We start from the raw sequence: 20,609 nt of genomic DNA on the forward strand, positions 1-20,609 counted from the left end.
ACATAATCTTTTACATTATCACTAATTTCATAATCATTTTCTCATTTCATAGCCAATCCTTACATTTGCCTCATGCCATGCCATAACATTTCGTTTGTTGGTTCCAATACTTGGATGCCCCTCTATAGTTTCCTTTTCCATTCAACTTTCAGGTGCTCAGATGTCAACAGCATGAACAAAGCCGTTACGAGTCTTGAAGTCGATTTTGAGAAGGCTGTTTGTTTAGGAGAATTCGAAACCGAAGAAAATGCTGAAGACTATGTCTCGTCTCCTGACTTGCTAAGAATAGTGGAACAAGAGGATAAACAGATTTTGCCTCATCAAGAATCTGTTGAAACAATAAATCTGGGAATTGAAGAAAAGAAGCAAGAAGTGAAGATTGAGACTTCTATTTCAGGGGGCACCAGGTATAATTTGATTGCTTTGCTCCGCGAGTACAAAGATGTATTCGTATGGTCATACCAGGACATGCTGGATTGGATGAAAAGATAGTGGTCCACAAACTCCCATTAAAACCAGAATGCAAGCCCATTCAACAAAAGCTAAGACGAATGAGACTTGAAATGTTGTTGAAGATAAAGGAGGAGGTCAAGAAGCAATTTGATGTTGGCTTCCTACAAGCCTCCAAATATCCAGAATGGGTGGCTAACATAGTCTCGGTACCAAAGAAAGACAGCAAAGTACGAATGTGCATGGATTATCGTGACCTGAATCGAGCAAGTCCTAAAGATAATTTTCCCTTACCACACATTGATACGTTGGTGGATAACACAGCAAAACATTCATTGTTTTCTTTCATGGACGGATTTTTGGGGTATATTCAGATCAAGATGGCCCCTGAGGATAAGAAGAAAACTACCTTCATAATAATGTGGGGAACATTCTGCTACAAGGTGATGCCATTTGGGTTAAAGAATGCTGGCGCAACATATCAGAGGGCTATGGTGACGTTATTCCATGACATGATGCATAAAGAAATAGAGGTCTACGTCGACGATATGATTGCTAAATCCCGAGGGGAAGAAGAGCATGTAGTGAACCTGAAGAAATTTTTTGACAGACTGAGAAAGTTCCAGCTAAAGCTCAATCTGGCCAAATGTACGTTTGGGGCTACCTCGAAAAAATTACTGGGCTTCATTGTCAGTGAAAGAGGTATCGAGGTTGATCCAGATAAAATAAAAGTTATTCAAGAGTTACCACCTCTGCGCACGCAAAAGGAAGTCAGAGGATTTTAGGGAGGTTAAACTACATCGCCCGATTCATCGCTCAACTTTCCAACCAATACGACCCAATCTTTCGGCTTCTTCGAAAACATAACCCGGGAGAATGGAATGAGGAATGCCAAGTGGCCTTTGATAAGATAAAACAATATTTGTCTAGTCCTCCAGTACTAGTACCGCCAACTCCGGGAAGACCATTAATTTTGTATCTGACAGTGTTCGAAAATTTAATGGGTTGCGTACTGGGGCAACATGACGAGTTAGGAAAGAAAGAAAAAGCGATCTACTACCTCAGTAAAAAGTTCACTGAATATGAGGCAAAGTATTTATCCATTGAAAAATACTGTTGCGCTCTGGTTTGGGTAGCTCGAAGACTTAGGCAATATATGTTGTATCATACAACATGGTTAATTTCAAAGCTGGACCCAATAAAGTACATGATGGAATCACCTGCACTCTCAGGAAGAATGGCACGATGACAGATTTTACTGTCAGTGTATGACATCGTCTATGTGAGCCAAAAGTCGATAAAAGGAAGTGCAATAGCTGACTTCTTAGCAACTCGAACAACGGAGGATTACGAGCCATTGAGATTTGATTTTCCAGATGAAGACTTGATGTGTATTACAGAAAAAGAATGCAAGTCACCAAAAGAGAAGTTATGGAAGATGAGCTTTGATGGTGCATCGAATGCATTGGGGCACGGGATTGGAGCAGTCTTTGTATCGCCAGAAGGGAACCATTACCCACTCACTGCCAGGTTGAACTTCTTCTGTACTAATAACGTAGCGGAATATGAGGCATGCATCATGGGACTTCGTGCAGCTATTGAACGAAATGTCAAAACTTTAGAGGTATACAGAGACTCATTTACCAAATCCGTGGAGATTGGGAAGTGAGAGACTCAAAATTGGTTAAATACAGAGATCTAGTGGCAGGGTTGATTAAAGAATTCGAAGAAATAACTTTTAATTACCTCCCACGAGAAGAAAAGCAATTGGCTGATGCCCTGGCCACTTTGGCTTCAATGTTCAAAGCAAACAGAGAAACAGAAATAATGCCTCTTCAAATGAGCATACATGAAGTCCCTGCACATTGTTTCAGCATTGAAAAAGAGACAGATGGACGGCCATGGTTCCATGATGTCTTAGAATATATCAAGAATCAAAAGTATCCCGAACAAGCAAACGAGAACGACAAAAGAACAATCAGAAGAATGGCAGCGGTATTCGTTCTTGGTGGGGACATCCTGTACAAAAGAGGAAAAGATCAGGTGCTCTTGAAATGCGTAGATGCTGTTGAAGCCAGAAAAATACTTAAGAATGTCCACGAGGGAATTTGCGGGACACATGCCATTGGTTTCACTATGGCCAGGAAGATTATGAGACTCGGATATTACTGGCTGACGATGGAAAGCGACTGCATTAATTTCGCACGAAAATGCCACAAATGTCAAATTTATGGTGATAAAATTCATGTAGCCCCTTTGCCTCTTCACGTCATGACTTCTCCATGGCCTTTTTCTATGTGGGGCATGGATGTTATAGGGCCAATTTCCCCAAAAGCTTCTAATGGACACCGATTCATTTTTGTGGTTATTGATTACTTCACAAAATGGATAAAAGCCGCATCGTTTGCCAATGTGACGAAGACTGCGGTTTGCAGGTTTTTGAAAAAGAAAATCATTTGTCGATATGGTTTGCCTAAAAGAATCATTTCAGATAACGCCTTGAATTTGAACAACAAGATGATGAAAGAAGTGTGTGAGCAATTCCAAATAAAGCATCATAACTCCTCGCCCTATCGCCCAAAGATGAATGGAGCTGTTGAAGCGGCCAACAAGAATATTAAGAAGATTATTGGGAAAATGATCGAGACATATAAAGACTTGCACGAGAAGCTACCATTTGCTTTGTATGCATATCGCACATCTGTACGGACATCTACGGGGACAACTCCTTTCTCTCCGGTCTATGGAATGGAGGCTGTGTTACCTATCGAAGTTGAGATCCCCTCTCTACGAGTCTTAATGGAGTCGAAATTAGAGGAAGCAGAATGGGTTCGAGCTCGATATGACCAGTTAAACCTCATTGAAGAAAAACGTCTAAAGGCAATTTGTCATGGACAGATGTACCAGAAGAGAATGATCGCGGCTCATGATAAGAAAGTACGGCCAAGAGAATTCCACGAAGGAGAACTCGTGCTGAGAAAGATTCTCCCAATACAAAAGACTTCCGAGGAAAATGGACGCCAAAATGGGAAGGTCCATACGTCGTAAAGAAGGCATTCTCGGGCGGAGCTTTGATTCTCATCGAGATGGATGGGAATGAGTTACCGAATCCAGTGAACTTAGATGCTGTAAAGAAATATTATGCTTGAAAAAGGAAACCAAGATGAAAACCCGAAAAGGGTATTTTTTAAAAAAAAAGAAAAAAAGAGAGAAAAAATGGATCAAGGTGAAAACCCGAAAAGGGCATCTTGATTAAACACAAAAAAATAGGATGAAAACTCGAAAGGGCATTCTAGTGAAGCAAGCCCGGGCTTAATGAACAAGGCGTTTTGAACGGTGGGTCAAATAGTGAGACTACAGTATCTGAAGCATTTCTGAAAGCTCGAAATCTTCTACGCAAGAAGCCATGCTCGAAAAGATTCTTGATTGAGGAACGTGGAAGAGTTCATGCATTGATTATCTAGAGCACTTGTATTTGTTAAACGCAACCCTTTTTTCTTTTTATAACACTTTTTTTTACTATTATTGGTTAACTTTCTTTGTTTGCTACATTTGAAATGAATAGATGCGAGGTATCCTTTTGTCCCTACCTGACCATTTTTTCTTTTTGCATCTCATTATGTGGCTCGTTTACATGATAAATAGTGAAATGACATACTCTAAACAAAAGAAATGTTAAGCATTACCCGGGTAAGAATTTGATAAGTACAAGAGCCTCAACGCAAGGACAAAGCTCAACCAGGGCCAAAAGAGTGATATCTGGGAAATACAGATTATTCATGAAGCTTGAGGACGGGTACAGAGCCTGAAGAGAAAGTCAAGAGTCAAAGAAATGAGCACAAATCATCAAAAATCGTGACGAAAAAGGGATATTGACAAACATGCCTAAAGCTCATATCATAATCATGTAGGCATAAATGCATTTAAGATAAACATGGCATATCATGATAACATCATGAATGACATATACAGGTACTCCAGCGGAGCAAGAGGATGCAATGTTAGTTATACTGAATCGAGGAAAAGACACCTGAGCTCCACCAGATGACATCTTTTGGTATATGGATGTTTCATTTATGTTTTCAAAAAAAATCAACTCATAATTGCGAGAGGTGGGTTGAGCCTCGGGTCATACGCTGAGGTATTTTTCATTTCTGTTCTTTAATTTCTACGGTTCAAAAAAATCAGCTCATATTGCGAGAGGTGAGTTGAGCCTTGACTGACACGTTGAGGTATTTTCAATTTCTGTCTTTCAAAAAAATTCAACTCATATTGCGAGAGGTGAGTTGAGCCTCAGGACACGCTGAGGTAATTCCAATTTCTGTTTCAAAATTCAATTCATACTGCAAGAAGTGAGTTGAGCCTCAAGACACGTTGAGGTATTTTCGATTTCTGTCTTTCAAAAAATTAACTCATATTGCGAGAGGTAAGTTGAGCCTCAAGACACGCTGAGGTAATTTCAATTTCTGTCTTTCAAAATTATCAACTCATATTGCGAGAGGTGAGTTGAGCCTCAGGACACGCTGAGGTAATTTTGATCTCCATTTTCGAAAATCAACTCATATTGCGAGAGGTGAATGGAGCCTCGGATCACATGTCGAGGTATTTTCAAAATCTTTTGGCAAATTCTGTTTTCAAAAATCAACTCATATTGCGAGAAGTGAGTAAAATACATATACAAGCAGTGACTCTGACACTGAAATCAGAGGATCAAAGTTGTCAAAAAATCAAAAACTATTAAACATAAGGTAATCTTTTTTTATTTTTTAGTTTCGTTCTCTAAGCTTATTTTCCACACATAAATACTAAAATATATAAAAAGTATAAAACAAATATTTGAAAAGAAAAGAAAAGAAAATTACCTTTTCCTGCCACCGTGTATGGTGGCCGGCGTCGGCGCCGGCAAGGGTCCAATGACGGACCGGTGACCGGCCCCCTAGCCGGAGCTCCCTCTCCCTCTCCCCTTCTCTCTTCTTTCTCTCCCTTTTTTTTATTTTCTCTTTATCAAATGTTTTTTTTTTGTCAAATTAGGGCCTTATATAGCCCACCAAAACGACGTCGTTTTGGGGGCTGCTCATTAGCCCCAAAACGGCGTCGTTTTGAACATGACCCGAACCGTCCGACCCGACCCGTCTCAAGATCCACGTGTTTTTGTTGGAATGGGCTATTTATGCGCGCAGTCCTTCCGCTTTTCTAGGGCTTTACAATCAAGTTTTCTTATTTTTAATTTGGCCCCATAATTTTTAGTGTTATTCAATTAGGTCCCTTGTACTGCGCAGCGTTTTGACTAAGGGATTTATTGCGCTTTTGACCCTCCAAGTTACGCGCATGTTATAATTTCGTCCTTTTCTTTAGTTTTTATTTCAAATTGGCCCCAAAATTTAGTTTTTAATTCAATTTCATCCTTTTTTTACCTTTTTTCGTTACTCTACTTTAATTTTTTATTATTATTATTATTATTATTATTATTATTATTATTACTTCTAATGTGCCCATATTATGTATTGTACCATGTGTATATATATTTATATGTCACGTACTTTTAATATTATATTTATATATATTATTAGGTATATTTTTAATATATATGTATTTGTGAAGTATTATCAATAGTTTTTTTATTATTATTAGTTTCAAAATGTATATATTGTGTTTATATTTTAATACTACGCTATATATATTTTTGTATTATGTATATATATTTTTAAATATTATATATTGAGTATTTCTAACGTTATTACTATATATATGTACGTATTTTTATCGCATAAATATTTTTATTTATCACTTCTAATGTATATATATATAGCATATGTTTCATATCGTATATTTCCCTTTTTTTTTATTAGTTATATGTTTTTTATTATTTCATGTACATATCTTTATATCATCTTTATTATTATTAATCTTAATACATGTCTTATATATGTATATATTATGTATATTTTAATATTATATTATATGTACATATTCATATTATAGTGTTTTTAGTTACATATTTTTGTACTATATTATTTTATTATTTTGCTATTATTAGTATTAGTTTTAGTTTCAATAAATATTCTAATATGTATATACATATATACTTTAGTATCATAGTTGTATACTTTTATACGGTCTTATGTACATATATTTACATGCATATTTTCTTTTATATACATTTTTAATACCATATATGTATATGCATTTTTACTATATTAGTTAGTCTTTTTCCCTATTTTATATATACATTTTAAATACTATGTATAGTATATTTATGACTCTATTACTATATATATTTTATGTACACACTTTTAATATTATTATTATTATGTATATATATTCCTTGTTTTTATTTCATGTTTAATATAATCAGTATTTACGTTTAATATCGCATGCATGATTATTATTTTTAATATTATTATCATATTTATTATTTGTTTTAATATATGCCTGGCACTTTTATTTATTTCTATTTCATATCAATTTGCTTTGCATTATTTCGAAAATCTTATTCTTGTTTTCCGATTAATTTCAATGCATAAGGCAACATATTGGTTTAACACCAAGTCGTCAATTTTATCGCTATGTTGGGTGAACATCAATCGACTTGTGTTAAAACAGTATATCCTTCTAAAAAAATCAAAAAGATTGAAAATTCTTGTCTTTTCAAACGGATCACGATTAAATCCTATATTGAACTCGTATCTTTGAAAATCAAGACAACACGTGTTTATAAGATACCAATTTTGGGCGTCGCGAGGGTGCTAATACCTTCCTCGCGCGTAACCGACTCCCGAACCCTAATTTTTCTTTAGATTTTAACGTAGACCTAAACTCAGCGTTTTATTTGTTTTAATAAGAGATCTAATAGGTGTCCGATCACACCTAGGAAAAAGGATCGGTGGCGACTCCCTGTTTATTTCAAAAATCAAACGTCAAATTTTAAACTTTTTTTTTCAATAAATCGCCACAATTAGCGACCAAGCTAAGCTAAAATTTTTACGTCGCTACAATGCACACCAAACACTGTCAATTACACAGAAGTAGAAGCTCGTAAATAGTCATTCAGTTATAGAATCGATGTACTCAATTTCCAAACAGTCACACACACATCCACATCACTTAACCACTGAAACAGATACTCATTTATTAGGCAATATCGCATTAACGAACCACTTAACTATTGCAACGATTGCATAAAACAGATAAGTCTGAGTCAAAACCAGGTCCCGACTACCCTTACTAAGACCAAGCCAAGGGTCAGAACACACAGAACCACAAACAGGTCATAAATCAACATAATACAAAAAATTGGCAAGGCAAGACCACATGGCCATGTGCCCTGGTCGTGTGGAATTGCCCAGGCTGTGTAGGGGTCTACACCCCGTGTGAAGGCCCCACACGCCCGTGTGAACAGCCCATGTAACTCACTGTCCAAAAGTGCTAAAAATTAAGAGCAGAGAAGACATGACCGTGTAGAGATCTCACACGCCCGTGTGAGACATGCTTGTGTGTGTTGTACCCAAAATCATCAAAAACCTTAAATTCCCAAACGCATACACCCGTGTGCCCAAGGGACACGGCCGTGTGAAAATCGACTAATTTCCTCAAATCAGCCACATGGCCGTGGGGTCAGGCTATGTTGCACCTAATCCTACCCGAAAACCCTAATTCCCAATTCCACATGACTGTATGAACAAGCACACGCCCGTGTGGCCACCCATGTGGTCATGAAATCACTTCGAAATTGACTGAAAGTCTCATTTCCCGGTCTCTAAAATGACCCCTAATCAAAGTATCCCAGAACCCAACCACAACACACTAAATTACAGATAATTGAAATGACACAACCCCAATTGCTCAAATACCGAAGCATGAAAAAAAACTATTGAACTCCACAGCAAATCAGTACTAAATTACATAGTTCAGAACACACACTCGAAATTATCAATTACCACAAAATTGAATTAATAAATTAAGAATAGGAGAACAAAGTTTCGAAACCCACACCTGATTTGCAATCAAGACGCTAGAAACCAATCGACACACGTTGACGACCTCGATACAAACCCGGAGCTTTTTGAAACAAAAAAAATCGTTCTCTTACAAAAATTTTAGTTCAAAAGACGTAAGGAAGCCAAAAAGAAGAAAAAACAGAGAGGAAAAAGAACGATGGAGAACGTGTAGAAGAAAGAAAAACCAAAAATAAAATAAAAATAAACATGAAGAATAAATAATAACAATAATAATAATAAAATAGTAGCACTAAAATCCTTAAAACAAAACAAAAATGGTCCCTCAAAACACTCTTGAGGACTTGAACCCGCAACCCAAAGGCATATCTACACACTCCTAACCACTAAACCAACAAGCCCATTCTGACAATTAAACGCGCAACTAAACACAATAGCGCAACCTATTTACTGACCCTACCCACAAAACTCAAAACTTCTAACCCCAAAATTTGAGATGTTACATTAATAATATATCTAAAGGTTATTGCATCCACCGTAAAAGAATATTTTATATTTTCATAATCAATGCCAGGGTTTAGCGAAAAACTTCATATTTTTATTTCGCTTTTGCAAAACTACTTCATTTGTACCCTCACTAGCTTTATACCTTTATATATTTGGACTACTGGTCCAAAAACTCCACGAATTTAATTGCACTTGAGTTGCGTCTTTCTATTTTGACCAATTTATCTCATATCTATATTTCTCAATAGATTTATTCAAGATCATCCTTTTATTTCATTATTTCAACAATAATATTGTTTACAAAACCATTATCGACCAGTTTTATTATCGGTTCGACATTTTCTCTAACAGGCATAACTTATCGAGATTTATTATTTTCTTTTATGAGAATGTTCACATTTGGGACTTGTAATGAGTTATCCTTGTTGAATTTCTGGTTCAAATTACTCTCTTCCCTAATTCATTACAAGTTATTGTTTCTCTCCCCCTAATGTCGGGAAAACTATTGAATCAAAATAGTTATCACAAATCATGTCATAATTGAATCTCCAATACATTTAAAACATATAATAATACAATGAGACTCATAATTAATAGATATTCCCAACTTTCTTTGAGGATTCACTCATCTTTGTGCATTGTGGTAGAGCAATTGAAACAAATACGCACATACAGAAATTCAAAGATGAGAAATATTTAGCTCTCGACCAAAAACCAATTGTAATGGGGAGTGTTTATAACTTATTAGCTTGATGTGTACAACACGTAAATCAACATAACCTCATGTTGAAATAGGAAGTTTATTTCTCATAATTAATAGTTTAGATACTAATCAGAGGCATTCAATCAATAATTTCTCTAAACCATTATGCGCATAAATAACAAAATTTTACAAAAGTTTTTCAAACTCAATCAATAAAAGACTAAGATATAAGATCATCAGTATTAACAAGATGAATTGTCTTAATTGCATAATCTGAAATTAATTATTTAAACAAGCAATCTTGTAAACGATAGGTTGCAAGTTGATAACACATTCGTAATTATTTTGTAGATGCATATACCGAAATCATATAATATCAAAACCAACCACATAGTGGATGAATGAGACCATATTCATTTCAGAAATGTAAGACATGAAATCTCAACTTTAGCTAGTGAGTTTCTAATAAGCAATTTTCATTGAGAACAAGCAACAAATGATAATTATTTAAATTAAAGAATCTTTTGGTTCTTTAATTAATGTCCATACGAATTCTCAATTAGTTTTTGCATCATAATAGACCTGAGATGGCCTAACCGGTCATGACAAATAGTAAAAGTATGTAGTTTTACAAACTTCTGGTTTGTAGTAACATGTGCCTCAATTGCAGTAATATGTGTATAATATAAACTTGATGAAAAGTAGATAGTATTTCCAAAACATATTTCTTTTCACATTCAAAAATTGTAATATATAGATATTCAATATTTTTCTTATTCATAGTCTCAATATGATATCCATTAATACAAATATCTTTAAAACTTAATAATTTCTTTGAGACTTAGTGGAAAATAAAACATCATCAATGACAAATTTTGTACCTTGAGGTAATAATATAATAGCTCTTCCAGAGGCTTCAACTAATTTTATACTATCAAATATTGGAATAATATTTGCTTGTTTTAATACCAAATAAGATAAATATTTTCTATCTGTGAAAAATAAAATAAAATAAAATAAAGAACACACAAAGATTTTTACGTGGAAACCCTTTCGGGAAAAAACCACGGCAGAGGAGAAGAAAATTCACTATGTCGAATTCGAATAATTTACAAGAGGAATAGACTATGTCTATTTATAGGCTTGTAAAGCCATATTCTAGTAAGACTGAAACACCTTATTCTAATCAATATCAAATAGATGGTATTTAATAAGGTTTAAAAAACCATATTCTAAAAATAAAATAAAAAAAGTGTAATTCTATATGGATTCTTCTTTTATTTTATTTTACCACTGTTTTCGAAACCATTTTTATTTTAAGAAAAAAAGGGGATCGACTTTTAAAACCAAATGTGGAGTCGCCACCAATCTTTTGTTTTAGGTGTGATTGAATTCCCTAATAAAATGTTTTATTACATTTAAATCAATTTTGGTCTACGCAAACTTAAAAATGGGTTCGGGAGTCGGTTACATGCGAGGAAGGATTAACACCCTTTGTAGCACCCCAAACCCAGCCCAGACGTTATGGCTGGATCCGACATGCCACATCGAAGCGTTAAAAACATTTTATATTGTTGATCCAGAAAAACCTACTTAGTGTTTTAAAAGACAATTTCATTATAGGTTAAAGTGAATGGAAGCTGTGCACCAGGTAGGAAACCAGAAAAGAGGTGGTGAGTCCATCGGACTGCTTAAGTACCAAGCTCCCTTCGGATCCAATCCTAGGCATGCATACCGCCATTGCCACACCTTAACGTCATGGATATTTCTAGGAAACCGATTTGATTAAGTCATTTTTAGGAAAAAGTGATTAATTTTGGAAAATACTTTCATTGCGGAAGCTTTGCTTGTTGTCGTGTTATTTTGAAATCAACTGTTGTTTTTGAAAATGCGCCCTAAAGCTATCCAATTTCAACAGTTAAAATAAGTAATACCTATCTTAGTAATACATATTAAAATCATTAAAAATAATTAAGCGGCCTTATTACATTTAAAAACTCAAAACTTCAAACGTAAATAAAAGGATGTCCAGTTCACCAGAAGAAAATCAAACTTTCAGAACGGGTGGCCACTCCGAATTCCCTCACAGCTCCAAGCCCACTATGGTTGGGGATTTCCTGCGTGGATGAAAATAAAAGGGGTGAGTTTGGGGAAACTTAGTGTGTAAGGAAAACCCATTCAAAGCCCAAGTCAGCTCAAGCCTATTGGGCCTAAGCCCATTCAAGTAACAGTGGTACTGGGCCAGAGCCCTTTTCAGATTACAATAAACTGGGCCTTAGCCCCTTATTCAGATAACAGTATGGCCCATAGGCCCATTTCAAAATACATGCAACATCAATAACATATGCAAGCCCATTTGGGGAGACTACTCAACCCACCAACCACTACACTCCACCTGTACCAGCCATACACTCCATGTGGGGAATAGCTCAACCCACCCAGCCCAACACTCCACAGTTGTAGCCTTGCTGCTCAGTTAACAGTAAATTGAGGCAAAGCCTCCAGTACGTGGACAAGCCACTTTCAGTACTTCCTCCGTCAATATCCCAGTCCCATGCATCAGATAATAACAACATGGCATGCAGTACATAACAACAGTCAAACATGCATTTAGGTCAATTTAACCCTAGGGGTATTTCGGTAATTTATCTCTTAGGGGTAAAACTGTAAATTTTCCACTTTTAAAGGTATTTCAGTAATTTATCTATTTTAGGGTTTTTCATGCATATTCCTACTTTTCACATACTAACAGAATCACGTACCGAGGGTTCTTACCGAATTGGGCCCGTTGGCCCATCATTCAAATTTTGTCCCATTAAGCCTAAAATATCGAGGGCACAGAAATCATGCACTTTGCAGTCCAAACATTGCAGCTTACCAAAAACATTAATCGATTTACCTCATGAGCATTCGCACACTCGCAAATCTACAAATTACCAGTTTTTGGCATTTCGACTTTTCGACTTTTGCCGATCTAGACTAAGAAAGAGGGTGTTAGTTACACACTTGTTGTGACGATATGCTGACGAGATCCACACACGAACCGCCTACAATTGGATTACTAACACGTTAATCTAACTATTCAAATACAAACTACGTATTAACCCCTTACAATATTCGGCCAACCACACCTACAGATCATAGTAAGCTTATAAGAAATCAATAAGCAACTCATTAAAAAATTTTTGTCAATGTTTACCACATAATCATAATTTCACTCCAAGCTGTCTTCCTGAGCAACAGTCACTAAATCATTTATAACTGGAGCTACGAAACTCCAAATCAAGTTCCGTTAATTTTCCCTGAAAATATACTCATATATCTTCTATCCATAAAATCTTAATAATTTTTGGTTTAACCAATCAATACCAGATTTTTCTCAAAGTTTCTCATGTTTCACTGTTTGACTAATCTGACCACTCTTCATTACGAATCAAATTTCTCAATGTACAGAATTCAAAATATGTTCTTGTTTATTTCATTAGAAACTAGACTCAATAAGCTTTAATTACATAATTTGTTCAGCTTCTAATTCATCTCCCACAATTTATGGTGATTTTCCAAAGTCACGTTACTACTGCTGTCCCAAGCAGATTTATTACCAAATCACTCTTTCACACATACCTTGCATGCATGTTATTTAAACATGTATATCACCAATCAATCATCACATATCTATGATTTTACTTAAGAATAATCCCCATTTCATCATTTTAAAGCACAACATGTTAGCTGATTTTTCCCTTTAACATCTAAGGCACATGCATGCTCATTTGTTTGGCTCAACTTCACCTATCTTCCATTTTTTTTCATCAAAAGAACATGAAACAACAACCATTTCCTTCATTTTAATTCATGACTAAATGCTCACAACACAACTAAAAACCAAAATATGCTTCAAGAGTTAAGGTAGAATCAAGAAGAACTCATGAACATCAAGATAGAATCCAACTACCATGAACTTACCTTCAATTTTCTTCCCCAAGCGACCGAACACTCAAGAGCTTTCTCCTCTCCTTTCTCTTCTCTAACTTTCAGCTATGATGAACAAAGATGGACAAAACTTTGTTCTTTTCACCCCTTTTTCTTTTAATAAAACTTCATATTTCATCCATTTAATTCTTTAATACAAAAGACATGAAATTCTTATCATGAAACATTTACCTAACCCATTATCATGAAACATTTACCTAACCCATTATCATGGAACATTTACCTAACCTATTATCAATTTGTATCAATTTGTACCATAAATTATGGATATCAAGTGTACATTTTGTCTACAACAACATGATGGCTGGCCACTTCATGTAAAATGGGAGGTTTGTCATGCAAATCCTCCTATTTTGCACTCCTATTTATTTGGTCACTTCAATTTAGCCTATAGCATTTTCAAAAATTTTCACATAGGTCCTATTTCATAATTTCACTCACAAATGACAAAATTAAAGCATGAAATTTTGCCAACATTCACAGAATTCCCGAAAATTGGGGTGTTACACCCTTGCTACGCCTAAAATTGGTACCGAATTGATTAAATACTACCCTTATGTCTAATATTTAAAATTATTTTTTTGAAATATGATTCCTTTTAAAAAAACATTTGAGTGGTTCAAGTTAGTCGTCAAAATTCTCTCGTTTCAAAGGTATTCAGCATCACATCCAGCACGATAGGTTACGATTCTTTATACCTTTGCAAACACGATTGATTTTTGACTTCTAAAAGTTCATACGTTGAAAATTACAAAAGGATGTCCAATTTTTTAGTCCAACAAAAAACCGAAATCCAGCACGATAGAGCACGATTCCTCGAACTTCCAAACATTGAACATTGCCTTGCTTAGGAATTTATAAAACACGAGTGAAATACTAAAAGAACATTCAATTATTTGGAAGAAACCAGAAATCGAAACCCAGCACGATAGGGCACGATTCCCCGAATTTCTAAACATTGAACATTGCCTTGTTTTAGATTTTGGGAAAACACGAGTGAAATTCTAAAGAAATATTCGATTTATTTTGAACAAACGGGAAATCGAAACCCAGCACGGTAGGGCACGATTTCCCGAATTTTCAAACATCAAACATTGCCTTCGTTTTAAGGAATTTTCAGACGAATAATTATAAAACCAGCTTGAAATGCATTAATTTGACTTGAAATAAAATGGAATAATTAGTTTTAAAGAGTTGGAAATTATAAAGTGATATTTGTAAACCAAAAAGGAAAAATAAAAACATAGAATAATATGCATGTATGAAGTACTATGATGGATGAATGAATATAATTCATTTAATCAACTAACAAAATAAACAATTAAATTCAACCAATCTAAGAAAAATATTATCAATTTTCTAAGCATGAATAAAGAATAATCCATATAATAGTAATACAAAACGAAAATAATACACAACAATAATATACATAGCCTAATACAACACAATTAAATGCAAAATATGCAAAACAAAATGAAAATTAAAAAATGTATGGGACAAATTTAAAAGGATGAACACATAATATATTATAAATGAATTGTTGAATTTGAAACTATTTGTAAAAACAAACTAAAGATATATATGCATTCATTAAAATATGCGTTATAGAATGAAAACTTTTAAATCAAATAATATATGCATGTAAAAATATTTATTAAAATACACTCAATAAAGAAAAATTTGATAATATATAGAATGTGAAAGTATAGCAAGAATACATAATAAGATATAATTTTAAGAAATATGCATAATAGGTTCACAAAACACACATATATATAAATAGATTTGGAAATTATTAGTTATAAAAATTTGCATGAAATTAATAATGTATATAAGACTAAATTAATTTTTCCATAAGTCATATATGTAACAGATTTTAAAAAACATAATTATGTATATAATAAAAACTATATGTATAAACACATGAATTTAGTGATGTATAGATCAAACATAAATACCAATATATATACACGTATAATAATAATGTAAAAAAAACATAAGACATGTGAGATTTTCCTTTAAATAACATCAATACATACTATATAAATAAATTTAAAAGAAATTACACATGCAAAATAAAATAAGATTAATAATATACATAGAATATAAAAGGAGAGTAAAAATATATAATAAGATATGAGATTAGGAAATACTTATACATATAATAGATTAAAAAAAATATATATATATACATAAATAAATTTAGAAAAAAAATATATGCGAGAATAACATGGAATTAAATATGTATATAGGATCAAACTAGTTTTACTATAAATCATACATGTACAAACATAAAAACGTTTCAATGAAATATTACATAAAATGTTAATATAATATAAAAAAGAACTTAAAAATGACGATTTATAAAAACAAAGTAAAGTTATGAAAATAGCTCAACACATGTATAAAAATATTAAGAACTTTAAAATAAAAAGTATTTTAAATGGAAAGTTCAATTAAAATAGCATATATGTACAAATATATATAAAAAATATTTAAATGGAATAATTATACAAAATGTTAGGATAATATAACATGAAAATTTTAAAACAATGATTTTTCAACAAAGCAAAATTAATAAAGCAATCTCGGCAAAAAAGAAAAAAAAATTAAATGAATTCTTTTGAAAATAAGTTTTGTATAGATAATAAACTTAATTAAAATAAATTTAAATAAAAGGGATAATCTAAAAATAACGAAACCAACATGGGGACCAGCGTGCAATGTGCACAAATGCACAAGGACTAGAACTGCAATTATTCCAGACCCTTGTTGAGGCGGACTCAATTGAAAACAAACACAACTTACCAAACCAAATTAAAAAACGAAACAAAGCAAATAAGGCGCGATCGAACCAACATGCAAAAGAGGAGGACTTATCGTATAAATATCCCCTCACCGTAGAAACACGCGGATCCCAGGGAGAGTCGGGTCGGGTCGTATGGTTAAGGCCCATACGGCGCCGTTTTGGAGCCATTGGAACAAGCCCCAAATGGTGCCGTTTTATGCCCTCCATAAAAACAAAATTTAAAAAAAAAGGAAACCCTAGACTAAACACTCAGCCACCAAAAGCAAATTAAAACAAAAACCTTAAGCCTCTTTCCCCTTTCATTCGACTGAACCTCAAAGCTCCACACTCAACTGCCCCTTTCACCTCTCTACACGACGGATGGTGACATGCGATGGCCTGTTCTAGCCTCGTTCGACCACAAACCCGAGAGTTTTGCTTGCTTAAACCTCATAAGCCTCATCTAAGCTTCGATTTCTACCAGGCAAATGACGATTCAAAGCCCTCTTAAAACAGATAAGTATCTACCCTTTTATTCATTTTGTTTTTGCATGCAATAACAAAAATCCATGAAATAGGAACAAAATCGAAATGAAAATGAGGTTCAAAATCACCTTTTCGATTTTTTTGACTGCTTTTTTGTATTTCAATATCCGTGTAAAAAAAGTTACATTTTCTGCTCTTGGCTATATAGCCGAATACATCTATTGTCGATTTCTGTTTATTTTTTGTCTGCCTTTTGCGTGTTGCACCCTATGTTCTTCTTTTGGGTCTGTTTGCAGGTTAGGGGAAGGTCAACGAGTGGGGTTTCTGTTTTGGTGCAAGGGAACAAAAGGGAGCCGAGCCTCGGGCGTCGGATGTGCCGACGAGGCACGTGGGATGCGCAGCGCTAGAGGAAACTAGGGTTTCCTGCTAGCTGGGGGCTGGTTTGGGCATTGGGCTTATCGGGCCAATTGGGTTAGGGGTTTAGGGTCTGTTTGTAAAATTGGTAGTGCATTGGGCCATTCTTGTAATCGGGTTTTTGTTTTTATTTTGTTTTGTGTTTGGGCTGATTAACGATTTTGGGCCCAGGTAAATTTGGGTACTTATAACTATATTTTATTTAAATAAGGATTCGGGTCACTTAATTCTAACAATCTCCACCTTGACACGAATTCTCAATGAACAAGTTCTTCATCGCGAACTCTCAATGAACAAGTTCTCCACCTCTTCCATAAAACCCCTTAAGGGTTTAACTTCAACAATGAACATCAACCAAGTCTAAGCAACGCTCAAACTTGGTTATAGGAAGTGACTTAGTCATCATATCTGTAGGATTTTCATGAGTACTAATTTTGCTCACAACAATATCACCACGAGCAATAATACCACGAACAAAATGATACCGAACATCAATGTGTTTTGTTCTCTCATGAAACATTTGATCTTTTGTAAGAAAGATAGCACTCTGACTGTCACAAAATACTTTGCTGATTTGAAAGTCTTCATTGAGTTCACTAAAGAGTCCCTTCAACCAAATAGCTTCTTTACAAGCCTCAGTAATCGCCATGTACTCAGCATCAGTGGTAGACAAAGCGACTGTAGATTGCAAAGTGGCTTTCCAACTGATTGCACAACCTCCGATTGTAAAGACATAACCTGTGAGAGATCTTTTTCTATCAAGGTCTCCAGCAAAATCAGCATCAACATACCCAATGACTCCATCTCTAGTTCTTCCAAACTGTAAGCAAACATCAGTAGTACCTTGTAAGTATCTTAAAATCCACTGAACTGCTTTCCAGTGTTCTTTACCGGGATTCGCCATGTATCTGCTAACTGCACTGACTGCATATGATAAATCTGGACGTGAACAAATCATAGCATACATGAGAGATCCCACTGCACTAGAGTATGGAACATGTGACATGTACTCAATCTCATCATCAGATTGTAGAGACAAAACCGATGAAAGTCTGAAATGGGCTGCTAAAAGAGTACTAACAGGCTTAGCACTCTGCATATTGAACCTACAAAAAACTTTCTCAATGTACCCCTTCTGACTTAGGTACAATTTACTTGTTTTTTTATCTCTGAGAATTTTCTTTCCAAGTATCTTCTTTGTTGGTCATAAATCTTTCATCTCAAATTCTTTACTTAGTTGGGCTTTAACCTTTCGTATCTCTCCTTTATCTTTTGCTTCTATCAACATGTCATCAACATAAAGAAGTAGATACACAAAAGAACCATCATTGTTTTTCTTAAAGTAAACACAACTATTAAAACTACTTCTTTTGAAATTGTGAGAAATCATAAAGGAATCAAACCTCTTGTATCACTATCTTGGTGATTGTTTCAAACCGTAAAGGGACTTTTTCAGCAAGCAAACATAGTCCTCCTTTTCTGAGACTGTAAAACCCTTTGGTTGTGGCATGTAAATATCATTCTTAAGTTCTCCATGCAAAAATACAGTTTTTACATCTAATTGCTCAACCTCCAAATCATACATGGCCATAATACCAAGCAAAGCTCGAATCGAACTATGCTTAACAACTGGGGAGAACACATCTGTGAAGTCTACTCCTGGAATTTGATTGTAACCTTTTGCAACAAGCCTTACTTTATATATGGGTTCTTCAACTCCTGGAGTCCCTTCTTTCTTTTTAAACACTCATTTACAACGAACAATCTTTTTACCTTTAGGAAGTTTCACAAGATCCCATGTTCTGTTTTTGTGGAGTGATTCCATCTCCTCTTGCATAGCAAACATCTACTTTTTTGAGTCTTCACAACTAACCGCCTCAGAATAATTAGATGGCTCTTGATTCACATCTATAACTTCAGCCACATTTAAAGCATAAGCAACTAGATCAGCCTCAGCATACTTCTTTGGAGGTTTAATTTCTCTTCTAGTTCTATTTTTGGCAATAGAGTATTGCGGTGAAGAAGCAACTTTATTCTCAATTTTTGTACTGGATTGAGGAGTCGACTCTGTATTAATCTGATGCTCCACCTGCTTTTGATTTTCTTTATTAGAAGAGTCTTTAAGAGATAAGTTAGGTAGCATAATAGTTTCATCAAAAACAACATCTTTGCTAATCACAACTTTTCTATTTCCAGGAACCATAACTTATACCCTTTTACACCAACTTTATAACCAAGAAAAATACATTTAATGGATCTCGGTTCCAATTTTCCATTATCAACATGAGCATACGTAAGAAACCCAAAAATCTTTAAATCAGAATAATTAGCAGGATTACCAGACCATACCTCTTGTGGAGTCTTTTTCTCAATGGAAACGGATGGAGATCGGTTTATCAAAAAACATGTAATAGAGGCTGTTTCTGCCCTAAACGACTTTGGTAAGTTGGCATTTGACAACATACATCGAACCTTCTCCATGATCGTTCTATTCATTCGTTCTGCAACGCCATTTTGCTATGGAGTATGGCAAACTGTCAAGTGTCTCTCGATCCCTTCTGACTTGCACAATCTATTAAACTCATCATAACAGAACTCTAAGCCATTGTTTATGCGGAAGTATTTTATTTGTTTTTTTTCTTTTTTTCAATCATAATTTTCCAAGACTTAAATGCGGAAAACACATTGTTTTTCTGCTTTAGGAAGAACGCCCAAACTTTTCTGGAAAAATCATCAATAAAGATTAACATATAATTAGCTCCACCTCTCGAAAGCACTCTGGATGGCCCCCACATATCAAAATGAATATACTCCAACGTTCCTTTCGTGTTATGAATTTCTCTAGTGAATCGAACTCTCTTTTGCTTCCCAAAAACACAGTGCTCACAAAAATTCAGTTTGCAAATTCATTGCCCATTAAGAAGTCCTCTTTTGCTCAATTCTGCCATGCCATTCACAGTCATATGCCCTAGGCGCATATGCCAAAGTTTAGTAATATCATCATCTGACAAAGAAGAGGAAGCGACAGCTGCATCACCAGTAACAATAGAACCCTGTAAAACATATAACTTGGCAATCTTTCTCTTCCCTTTCATCACAACAAGGGAACCTTTGGAAATCTTTAAAACCCCACTTTCAACTGTGTATCTGTACCCTTTTGAATCAAGAGTACTCAACAAAATTAAATTTCTTTTCAATTCTGGAACATGTCGTACGTCACTAAGTGTTCTGACTACTCCATCAAACATCTTAACTTTAATTGTTCCAACACCTGCGATTTTACACGAAACATTATTTCCCATCAAAACAACAC

The sequence above is a fragment of the Gossypium hirsutum genome, chromosome A06 (genome assembly GCF_007990345.1).
Source record: "Gossypium hirsutum isolate 1008001.06 chromosome A06, Gossypium_hirsutum_v2.1, whole genome shotgun sequence".
Classification (NCBI taxonomy): domain Eukaryota; kingdom Viridiplantae; phylum Streptophyta; class Magnoliopsida; order Malvales; family Malvaceae; genus Gossypium; species Gossypium hirsutum.